Source organism: Vigna umbellata, chromosome 3 (assembly GCF_029865625.1).
Source record: "Vigna umbellata cultivar VRB3 chromosome 3, Vumbellata_1.0, whole genome shotgun sequence".
NCBI classification, from domain to species: domain Eukaryota; kingdom Viridiplantae; phylum Streptophyta; class Magnoliopsida; order Fabales; family Fabaceae; genus Vigna; species Vigna umbellata.
Window position 1 is genome coordinate 56539714 of NC_142167.1, and position 12512 is coordinate 56552225.

The 12512-nt window shown below is 37.0% G+C and overlaps 1 pseudogene; it reads left to right on the plus strand.

Moving 5' to 3' along the window:
- The first annotated feature begins 3459 nt into the window (after nt 1-3459).
- Nucleotides 3460-11720, plus strand: LOC148203065 (cytochrome P450 76T24-like; annotated as a pseudogene).
- Nucleotides 11721-12512: the final 792 nt, after the last annotated feature.

Consider the following 12512-nt stretch of genomic DNA (forward strand, 5'->3'; position numbering starts at 1 on the left):
ATGCTTAATTGATTGATCATTCATGAAAAATAGCATTTGTTGGAATTTAAATGACCTTGTGAACACTAAAGCATGTGCACATTTTGATTGAACTCTTGGTCATAAGTTTGAGTGAAGTTGTTACTTATCTTGAAAGAGAGGATTTTTGAATGAGCGAACCATCATATGAATTGGTTGGAGATGGAGTTACATTTTGTTTGCTTGAGGACAAGCAAAGTTCTAAGTTTGGGGTTGTGATAACAGTTGAAAAACTGTTATTTTCATGCTTAAAATTGATACTAAAAGCAACCTTTAGACTTAGAAACTAGCTTGAAATCATGCCTTTTGTTTATATTTTCAGAAATAAGAGAGCTGGACAGGTTTATGCTTGATTTAAGTGTTCTTGTGCAGGTTTTGAGGTGAATTTGGTGAAAGAAGTGAAGAATAAGAGAGAGGACATTAGAAAAGACAAGAAAGAGTGCAAAAAGGAGAAGTCGAAGGCACCGCTCAGCGGCAAACTACCGCTGAGCGGCACTCAAGAGGTGACGTTGGAACCGCTGAGGGGCAAAATGGCCGCTGAGGGGAAGAAAGAAGACGCGCAATCACCGCTGAGCGGTAAATACCGCTGAGCGGCACTTTTTGGGCTTGGACTTTTGTAATCTTTTGTAACTCTAGATTAGTATATAAGGGCTTGCACGTCCTATAGTTAGGTATCTTTGGCAGAAACGAGGCAAACACTCTCTCTTTCACCCCTTTGAAGGAGGATCTTGGATGCTCAGGCTACCTCTTCACCTTTATTGGGTTTATTCTTTCATACTTTCATTGTAATTCATCTAGGTTCACCATGAATATGGTGAACTAAACCTTGTATTTTTGTTGGGGAGTCAAAGTAATCTCTTGAAGCTCTCATATATGGATTTGTTGAGTACATCTTTGAATTAAGACATATGCTTTCTTTCATCATTAGTTAGGGTTTTTCCTCTTTGATTAATGCTTGCATTGTTTAACTCATTCTAATGCATGATCATTGGTTTTGTTGATACGGACACGTACGGGGAAATCTAGATCCGGGGAATTTCTCCCAATATTATACTGACAATATTATATTGGTTGCCTTTAAGCTCCTGCGCAAAATAAACTAATCATTAGGAATGCTAGGAATTGTATGAACTATTTGATTAGGGAGAAGCCATCTAGAATGGTACTTTAGAGAGTGGCATTAACAATGATGATTTGAATGTTGAATTCCTAAAATGTATGAGAGTGGATGAGATGAAATTGACCCCCAACAACATATTCATTCATATATTCCATTGAAAGTGTTTATCTTTTGTCTTTGCCATTGATCAAAATTCATGCATACATGTTTATTTTCTGTCTTGCATTTTAAACCCAAATATTTCGTTTGTAAGTCTTAGTTAATCAAGAAACCACATAACTAAACTAGGCCGTGAGTCCTTTGGGAAGAACGATACTTGGTCTTACCAAGTTTTATTACTTGAACGATTCGGTCATACTTGCCGATTGTGAAACAAGTTTGTGACATCATATTTTGGTGCTTACAAATTTGTCCATCAAGTTTTTGGCGCCGTTGCCGGGGACTCGTGGTTTAACTGGTTAATTTGTGTGATTATTGATTATCTTTGACTTTAATTTTGAGTGGTGAGAGTAGAGGGAGGTCCTCGTCTATAGTCTTAGAGTTTAGACATAGACAGATGGAGGGATTTACCTTGCATAGTGTTGGGGAGGACCAGCTGAACTATGCAAGTGCAAAGACGACCAATAGTTCGAAGTTACACCAATCCGGATGAATCGTGTTAAGTACTTATTGCATGGTTTGAAATGTATGCTTTGGATTGTTATGTTATATATGTAACTAAACTTGATGATATTCATTGATTGTGTTATATGTACATTGCTTGTTATCTAGCTCACCCTTGCTTTTGTGTTGTGTGCTGATTGTGTATGTTTTTCCTTTGCGATGATCATCCACTTGGATGGGAGCAGATGTTGTTGAGGAGATACCTTTGCAGCAAGTACTGGAGGATTTCTAAATTTAAGTTGGTGTTATTTTGAAATACTCTAAACTGTTTAAGTTTTAAGTTTTGTCCTTTATGTGGATGACTGTAATATCAACTACGGAACTACTATTCTACTATGATTGTTCTCTTTATTGGAATGATGACGTCTTTATTATATAAGTTGTTATATATTTGAGGATGTTACAATCGATCTAATATGTTTTTCACATATTACATTGGTACATATTAGATCGAAATAACCGATTTAATATGTGTTTCAAAATCGATTTAATATACTTATTTTGTACTATTATATTTTGAGGTATTTTTATTTAATGGGTTTAATTTTGAGTATTAATCTTATGATGCAGCATAAATTGGTGTTTGGAACTGTTGTTGGATATTTAAGGGTCATATTATCTCTTTTTTTTTTTCAGCAAGTTTAAGAAAGGGTCAACCTCTTTTAATTTTGTCACATTGCTAAATGGGAAATAAGGTGTCAATTGCTATAAGATCCCAACTAGTCAGTTTTAAAGGGATATCATTGTCAGTCTTAATGTGGCATCATTGTAAGATAATAAGTACGTGAAAATAAAGGGAATGGCAAAGACAAATGTTGACAAAGAACTTATCAGAACATCAGATTTTAAACATTAATTTTCGGGATTAACTTCATCGAAATGTCACCAAATTTTGAGTTTTACGTTTACATACTCAAGAGGTTGCAAAATGACAATAAATCTCAATCTCCAAACCTACACAAATATAAACTCCAAACAAAATTGAGAAGAAGAAAGAAAAATGGAGAAAAGAGTAATGACATAAACACAAGGCCAGTGTACTGCGAAGGGATGAGGAGGTAGCCTTATGTCTTAGAGCTTAGGCCTCATGGGAGCGGAGTGATCCCCAGAGTGTCCTTGTACAAACTGCTGAGGAAAATCAACTATTCCTTCCTCAAGGTTTAGAAACGTATGTTAAGACAAAATTGTCTAAAAGAAAGACTAAGATCGTCTACAACATCTCTCTGGTTTTGAAAAGGACTTTGTGAAAATGATGTTTAAAGGATGAATGTTCGGATTGAATCTGTGTAGCACTTCGAGGTAATACAAATTTTAAGATTTTGATTTTCTATGTCTGAAAGGAAATTGATGGTTAAATGAACGTATGTGAATAAAGTTTATGTAAATAAATAAGATTTTTATATAAACCTTATAATGATAGTAACTTTTTATATAAACTAAATTGAAAGTAAATCCTTCTCAAACTTCCACTCTTTTTTTCCTTAAGGGCTCCTAATTTTATTACGGAATTGTTGCATAAAAATGAATCTGATAAAGTAAAGCGAATTCTGAACAGTAATAATTTTTTTGTCAAATAGCAGGACACGTTTCCACATGTATTTCAGTATATATTTTGTTAGGTGAATTTAAGCTTTGAATAACTCTCAGTGTCTCAAGAATCAGTCTCTCATTTTCCAGTGCACACAAGAGAAGCAAAACAATGGAGTACCTTCTTCCACTTCTTCTTCTAATCACCATACTGTGTGTAACCATTCATGTACTCATCTCAACCTTCAAACCGATGAAAACCTCAAAGTACCCTCCAGGGCCTTACCCTTTTCCCATCATAGGAAACATCTTGGAGCTTCGAAACCTGCCACACAGAAAACTTGCCGAGCTTTCCCAAATTTATGGTCCTATAATGAGTCTCAAGCTTGGTAGCATTACCACCATAGTCATTTCCTCTCCACATCTTGCCAGAGAAGTACTGCAAACAAAAGATCAAATCTTTTCCAACAGGACAATCCCAGATGCTGTTCGAGCTCTTGACCATCACTCAAATTCCGTTGCATGGCTTCCACCTTCAGAAGAATGGAGGATCCTTAGGAGGGCTTGTGTTACCAAAGTGTTATATTCTAAGCAGCTTGATTCTACAGAAGCTATTCGCCAAAGTAAGGTGAAAGAGTTGATGAATTATGTCAAGGAAAAATGTGAGAAAGGTGAAGCCTTGGATATTGGTGAGGCTTCCTTCACAACTGTGCTTAATTCCATATCAAACACTTTCTTCTCAATGGATTTAGCTCATTACGATTCTGACAAGTCTCAAGAGTTCAAGGACATCATTTCGGGCATCATGGAAGAAACTGGAAGGCCTAATGTTGTTGACTTTTTTCCAATCTTTCGCATGCTTGATCCACAGGGTATTAGGAGAAGAATGAATGGTTACTTTGGAAAGTTAATTGCGATTATTGATGGACTCATAGAAGAAAGATTGCGTTTAAGGGCATTAGAAAATGAAGACAAGGCATGCAAGGACGCGTTGGATTCTGTGTTGGAAGTCATGCTTGAAGACAACTCAAAACTGACTCGTTCCCATGTTCTGCACCTGTTTGTAGTAAGTATATGTATATTTTTACAATAAATGCTATTTTGAAACTCTTAGGCTTTAATAAAATTCATGATGTACGTTTGAAGTTAAATGTCATAAAAGATTATTAAGCTATATTTTCAATCAACTCAACCTAATTAACATTTTGAAAATATTTCTTAAATCTTACTAAAGTGAATTTTAACCCTTAATCAACTCTAGAAATTCAATTTATAAATTCACCTTATTTCTAATTTTATTCAATATGAGAATTCTAACACTACAAAAAAGAAGGGCATTATCGAAGGCCACAATCCCTTAGAAACAACCATAAACCATCGGTAATGATCTTTTACCGACGGCTTATCGACGACCAGATTACCGTCGATAAATCCCTTATCGCTAACATTTACCGAGGGCCTTTGTCCTTTGATAATTACCGAAGGGCAAGGGCGTTAGCCTTCGGTAATTACCGAAGGGCAAAAGCCTTCGGTAATTACCAAAGACCTGAAAAAAAAATTATAAACTCAATCTAGAACCATGAACTGGGATTGAAGATTTCTATCAACAGAGTTCTAAGAATGAAACAGATGAGAATTCTGAGCAAAATGTATGAAGCACAAACTGGTCATATACCCTCCAAGTAATTAACAATGATTTTGGATGATATAAAGCAAATTGTGGTTCTATGTTGCGGCATTATTGGCAAGATTGCTCCATATCACAAACACTCCTGCAGCAGGCTTGTTGTCTTTCAATTGATAGAAGGTACCAGCTAGCTCCTAAAATCTTCAACCAAAACAAAATGAATATTAGTAAAGTATGCTAAATTTTCTTTATTGATATCATTGATGTCATAATCTTGTAAATGTAAAACTAGATTTTCCTCAACAAAAATGTTAAGAAAATTGTAAAGAATAAAAAGGAAAAGGCTGGCACATATACAGTGGGAGTGGTAAGGTGAATTTGCTTGAGCAACAATCAAGGAAATGCAAGTTTCAATATACTCACATGGCTAGCCAACATGTACAGAACCAAGTTGTAAATAGCCCCTGCCCATGCTGTTTCTGTCACAACTCCCGTAGCTTTTACAATTTGGGATGAAAGTGGAAAAATCAGAAACAACCTTGGTAAATATTGGAAAATGATGATAAAGCGAAGCACATTCTTTGTGTTTGCCATGGTTGAACCTCCGAGATTGGGGATCACAATCCAAATTAACACCTGTGGCAAACATAACAGCATCAATTTTACCTATCAAGTCAAAGAAACACCTTGGCTTTCATCAAGATAAAGGAAAAAGTATAGTAATTTACCTGAGGAAGAGGCAATGCAGCAATGAAGTCTAGACCAAAACCCTTTCTCAGGTACCTAGTAGCTATCTTGGTAGTGCCTATGACAAGTTCTCCCCTCCCAAATACCCGAGAAGAAGGAGCAACATAAGCTGTTCGAAACTTCATGAGAATCTGAATCATGTAAAACACATCTGCCATTGATCTTATCATTGTGAGGAAAACTTCAAGTGCTGTTCCAATATCAATGCACACTTCATCTCGAACTAGTGGCAAATAAAAGAACAGAGGGTCCACAAACAAAGAAACTAGACATACTACCAAGAAAATTTTGTTCCATCGGTGAATGGTTTGTCCCCGGGGATCTAATAGTGTTTTTTTTCTAACTCTCTCGTAATCCTCTGAGAATACTCTCGACAATACTCTAGCCTTCAAGAACTTCCTTGTTTCCGTCAGACCCTTTTTACCCCTTATCTCAGCTAATCGTGTTCCATCGTTCCTGATTCCCTTGCCACTATTTGCAGTCGGCAATTTTACCAATTCAGGGTCATCTTGAAACCTGTAAAGTGAAACTTTACATTAGAGGCTAATAGTATAGATTGTGAAAATCACTTTGAAAGACAGCAGCAATTATTAGATATATATGTGAATTATGTGTATCTAAGAGTAAGGATTTTGTGTGAAGTGAATTTGTTCGTACAACAAATAGGTAAGGACAAGTTCATATTTGAGTTGCATTTTTAGCCTCAATCACTTAGTTTAATTGATGAAAACTGAGATTAAATGACAAATGAAACAAACAACATGACTGAGACATGACAGAATATGATTTCCAATATTAAAAGACTCAATCAGAGGATTACACCGAATAAAATGAAAATTACAATGACTCAAGCAACAGAACATTCAAACTTGGAGACCTAACACAGAAATGCAGATTCAAGAACAAACAAACAGATTGAATCTCATTCAAACCTTTAATCAAACAGTTCATGAGCAACATTAACCATAACACTCAAGACAATGCACAAAACAGAGGATTAAACCATAAGACAGTACAAACGAATAAAGAACAACGCGGAAGCTAAACGAAACTAAACGCATAAAATCAAAACAAGACAAAAACAAAGCAAATAAAGACAAAACGAAATGAAGATGACATAAACAGAAACACAAAACCAAAAACAAACACTCGAAAGACTTATCTCCTGAAGATGCGCCTTAACCTAGGCTTTGAAATAGCATGGCGCTCCAAGGAGAAGACGGAACTTGAGCGATTTGGACTCCTCGAGGCATCCTTAATGTTGATTCGCAGGGGAAAGAAGTAGAGAAACAGAAAACCCAAGGCGCCAAGGGAAAAACCCTAATTGGTGGAGGAAACCTTAAATGTACCGATTAATCAGTGAGAAATAGTGTTTAATCGGTGGGAAGTGAAGATTAAACGGTGAGAGGAGGTTTAATCAGACAAAAATGGCGAAAAAGGTGTAAGGAGGCAGAAACCCTAACTATAGGCATGGCAGTCGCGCGACACAATGCTCTAAAGGGATGCAAACAATTTCTTTTTTTAGCCCCAATCGAGCCTCTTACCGAAGGTCACACCCCCTCGCTAAACTCTTCTTTGCTGTCCGTAATGCTATTTCACCATGGCCTTCGGTAATCATCTATCTGACCGTCGGTAAGGCACTTTTACCGAAGGCCAAGAGGCCGTCCATAAAAATCCTTCGGTAATAATTCAATTTCTTGTAGTGTAATATATATATTTCACATTAATCATGGTTCGATATAAAGATTTATTTTTGGATTGTTTTTGATACCATCTAAAAAATAAAATTTAAATTCAATTCAACTTGCAAGATTTAATTTCAATTTACTTATATACATACATAAATTTTTCTTATTTTTATTTTTATGTGTCAACACTCAATTTTGTCCGGGTTGTAAAAAATGTGTTTTTATTGGTTTTCTATTATTTTCCTTTTATTTTATTTTACCTTTTGTTTTATTCTATTTTAATGTATTTAGGTCTTTGCTTTTAATTCAATTTCTATTTTATTTCTTATATTCATTTTGTTTTAATAGAGTTAATTAATCAAAATAAAATTAAAAAGTAAAATAAAAATTAAAAAAAAAGAGAAAATAAAAAAACGTGGAAAAGGGCGCGTATGGGAGGCGTGTCTGGGGCGAGGGAGACCAGGTGGTTAGAAGGGAATATTTTTCCAAGATTTTGGGGAGGGGGATTTTGTTGGATAAGGGAGAGAAAAAGAAAGAGGGAGGACACGGGGACCATCATTCGGGAATCATCATCCAGATTCATCATTGGCACCGGCAGAGAAAGAGAAAGGCTAGAGGAGGTCACCGGATACACAGCTAGCAATAACAGCAGCCATAGCAGCAGGTAAGTCTTTTGTTCACCTGTGCATTCAGATTCATCATGTATGCTTACTGCATAAGCTCCATTCACCCCTATCTCGCCAGCCCATACACCATTATCACAGAATCATCTATCCCACTCATGCTCATATGCACACTACACACTCATCGTGTCCAATACCGAATAGACAAGACTCAATCAACATTAAACCAATCAATAAACAATAAAAAATTAGGGGAGGCAGAGAGGAAAAGTGGTGTTGCGGGGGGCATTTGGCATTCGAGAAAATCCTCGAATGGGGAAGAAGAAGAGTGGCATCGGTGGCACCGGTGAGGTTAGTGGCGCGACGGCGTTGAGTCCCGGCAGCCTGGGCTGTTGAGAGGGAATCTGGTGGCCGTGGAGATGACCGAGGAGGTAGACGAGGATAGGCACGGGGGGGCATTATCGTGGCAGTGGTCGTGTTCGTCGTGGAGGTTTTAGCAATGGTGAAGTTGATGTTGATGGGTATTGATGACACGAAGGGATCGGAGATGAAGGCGGAGGAGGACCTTCCCTGGGAATCGCTGTTTTCGAAGAGAGAAGAGTGGAGACGGTGGCGTCGTGGCTGGCGGTGGTTCTGGTGGCGCGAGTTGTCACCGGCGAGGCCAAGGCGTGTTCTGGTTGAGGCGGCGGTGAGTTTGTGGTGCCGAGCAGGAGACCTTGGGTCTCTAGAGAAGGCGTGAGCTGGGGAGTGGGGAATGAAGATGAACCTCCTGAACCCCTAGGAAATTCTAGGTTAGAAAGCATTCGACTGGACCAAGCCCATAATTAAACGCACGTCCGGGAACCTTGGGCCTTTTTTTGGAACGCTCGTTATTTAGCCTCTTATCCAAACGTCCGTTCGGCCATTTCTTGGACGGACCGTTTGATAGCCATCTCCCCAACGAACGTCCGTTCGTCATTTCAATAACGAGCGTTTGTCATTAGGCTTCCTTGTCTAAACGATCGTTCGTCATTTTCAATAACAAGCGTTCGTCCATAGGCTTCCCTTTATGAACGTCCGTTCGTCATTTCAATAACGAGCGTTCGTCATTAAGCTTCCCTGTCTAAACGTCCGTTCGTCATTTCAATAACGAGCGTTCGTCCTTAAGCTTCCATTTATGAACGTCCGTTCGACATTTCAATAACGAGCGTTCGTCATTAAGCTTCCTGACTAAACGTCCGTTCGTCATCTCTTCAACGAGCGTTCGTCATTAAGCCTTCGTTCCCAACGTCCGTTCGTTATCTCTCTCGACGAACGCTCGTCATTCAGCTCACATTTCTAAACGTCCGTCCGTTATATCCCCCAACGAACGCTCGTTATTCTGAATACTGTCCCCAACGTCCGTTCAGCCATTTCCATTTCTTTTGTTTATTTATTTTATTTTTATTTATTTTTTTTCTCTTATCTTATTTTGTTCTATCTATTTATTTTAGACATCTACTTATCCTAAAATATATATTTAATAATACAATATTCATAGTTTAAATAAAAGAATTTACAAGATTATTTTTAAAGGTTTAAGCACACGTGTGACCGCTCGCGTCGTCCTTATGCTAAAAACCTTTTTCTTCTTCCTTAAATAAATTTACAAAAAAATACATTTTGAAGGTTAAGTACACGTGTGACCGCTCGCGTCGTCCTTGTGCTAAAAACCTTTTTCGTCTTCCTTAAATAAATTTACAAAAAAAATACGTTTTGAAGGTTAAGTACACGTGTGACCGCTCGCGTCGTCCTTGTGCTAAAAACCTTTTCTTCTTTCTTATAAAAATTATTACAAAAATATTTAAAGGTTTAAGCGCACGTGTGACCGCTCGCGTCGTCCTTGTGCTAAAAACCTTTTTCTTCTTTTCTTAAATAAAATTTCAAAAATACGTTTAAAGGTTGAACACTCGTGTGATCGCCCGCATCGTCCTAGTGTCAATACTTTTCTCTCTTATTTACGTAATATTAAACGAGGGTATGAGTGCTCGTGCGATCGTCCGCATCAGCCTAGCACTCAATACTCTCAAGTCTTCCTAAATAAGTAGATAACGGTATGAGTACTCGTGTGATCGTTCGCATCGTCCTAGTGCTTAATATCGTTATTTCTCTTTAAAAAAAAATAATTAAAAATATTTAAATATCATTTTAAAGGTATGAGTACTCGTGCGAACCTCCGCATCGGCCTAGTACTCATTACCTTCTTTTTCTCGAAAATATAAAAAACATAAAATCTTCAAAAAAAAAAATTATTAAAAACATCTGGCTTTTTTTTTCAAACAACAAACCGTCTTTCAAGCTAGAACTTTGTTAATCTTGATTCTCCATCAAAAGTGGAAATACGTAGGAGCAAGGCTAATTCTTGTAAGGTTCATTTCCCAAAAATACAAAATCATTTTCTTAATCAAAATTTTCAACACAATTTCCAAAAGAACTACGTAACCCTGATTTCTCATTTTGAATGAGAATACGTAGGAGCAAGGTCAATCCTTGTCGGGCCCAAAAAATAAAAATATATATTTTGTTTATTTAGAATTTTATTTTAGGGAAAGTTAAACGTTTTGAGAACCATATCAAATTCGCGTATTTAGTTAAAGGTACTGCCTCAGGGCAGGCGTTGTAGGGTGCTAATACCTTCCTTACACGTAACCGACTCCCGAACCTAGGATCTGGTTTTCGCGGATCGTGTCTTATTATTTTATGGTTTTTCCGTAGTTTTCCAAAATAAACTATGGTGGCGACTCCAAATTTCTTTTCGAAACCGTTTCTTTTTGGATCGTCGTCCCGTCGTGATTCCGGTTGCGACATTATGCAACGTGAGAACTTCAACCATTTATAAGTTATATCATAAAGTCTCTACATGTTAATAAAAAATGTCTTAAATCTTGTAAACAGATCTCTTATCCTATGACTTGACTTATTGATGTCAGGATTTATTTGTGGCTGGGATAGACACAACGTCAAGCTCAATAGAGTGGGCGATGGCTGAGTTGCTTCATAATCCGAAAAAAACTAGAAAAAGTTAGCAAAAAGGTTCAAATCCGAAAAGGTGAACAACAAAAAGAATCAGATATCTCAAAGCTTCCTTACTTGCAAGCAGTGGTTAAGGAAAGCTTTCGTATACATCCACCCGGCCCATTGTTAGTGCCACACAAGCCAGAAGTTGATGTTGAAATAGGTAGCTTCATGGTGCCTAGAAGTGCACAAATTCTTATCAATACATGGGCTATGGGAAGGGATTCAAGGATTTGGACAAACCCAAATGAATTTAGACCCGAAAGATTCTTTGAAAGTGACATTGATTTTAAAGGGAAGGATTTTGAGCTGATACCTTTTGGAGCTGGAAGAAGGATCTGTCCTGGGTTACCATTGGCTTTTAGAACTATTCACATTGTGTTGGCCTCTCTTCTATGCAATTATGATTGGAAGCTCAAGGATGGAGAAAAATATGAGAAAATGGATATGCAAGAGAAATCTGGGTTGATCTCGCACAAGGCTCAACCTCTCTTGATCATTCCCATCCAAGCATAAGATCAAGAACATTATATAATAAGTATTATTATAAACTGAATTTGTTCCAATCTATTCTTGTCAGTTATCTTTGAGTGTTACTTCTCTATCTTTTCTTTCTTTCGTCTATTATCTCTTCTCTTATATGATAATCTAAGTTGTTATGATTGCCTTCACCATTTCTTTTCTTCTCCACAACTCAAAATTCCACCATTGTCGCACTCTATAAAGCTTGGACACACCTCAAATGATGTGTTTTATATATATATCAAATACCGACACTCAATACATATAGATAAAGTGTCTAATTTGAAAAACTTTTTTTTTTCTTTGACCTGACTCCAACATAATAATAATGTCATAAATTTGTAAATTTATTACATAAATTTCAATTATAATTATAATTAGGACCGTTTAGTGTTGCATCCCAAACACCTTTATCCACGGATTCAAGAAAGATTTGCATCCGAATTTTCCAAAAAGCATAGTTTTCACCCGCAAATAGTGGTGGTCTATTTGTTGACACACCTTCACCAAAGGTTTGAGAACTAAATGCCTTTTTCCAAGATCAGTCGATTTAATAGAAAACGTAATCGACTAGTTTTTCAAATATCTTATGAAACCAGCTCTGGTGCCAAATGTTGAAAATAGAATGACTTAGTTTCAACACCAAGAGGGGGGGTGAATTGGTGAAACACAACACTAATGTTTTCTTTAAATCTTTTTCGCAAAGTAGATGCCTATAAAAGCTTTCTTGAAACACAAGGAAAAAGACTTTGTAGTGCAGCGGAATATAATCGAATGAGTAAAATACAAAGTCGATTGAATGTAACAGAGTAGGGATAGAAAGATCAAACACTGAGTTTCTATACTTGTTCGGCCAAGCCTACATCCAGTGTCCTTCCACCACAGGAAGCAAATGCACTATACTGATCAAGGTTTTTACAACAAGGCTTTTACAGCGACATCCA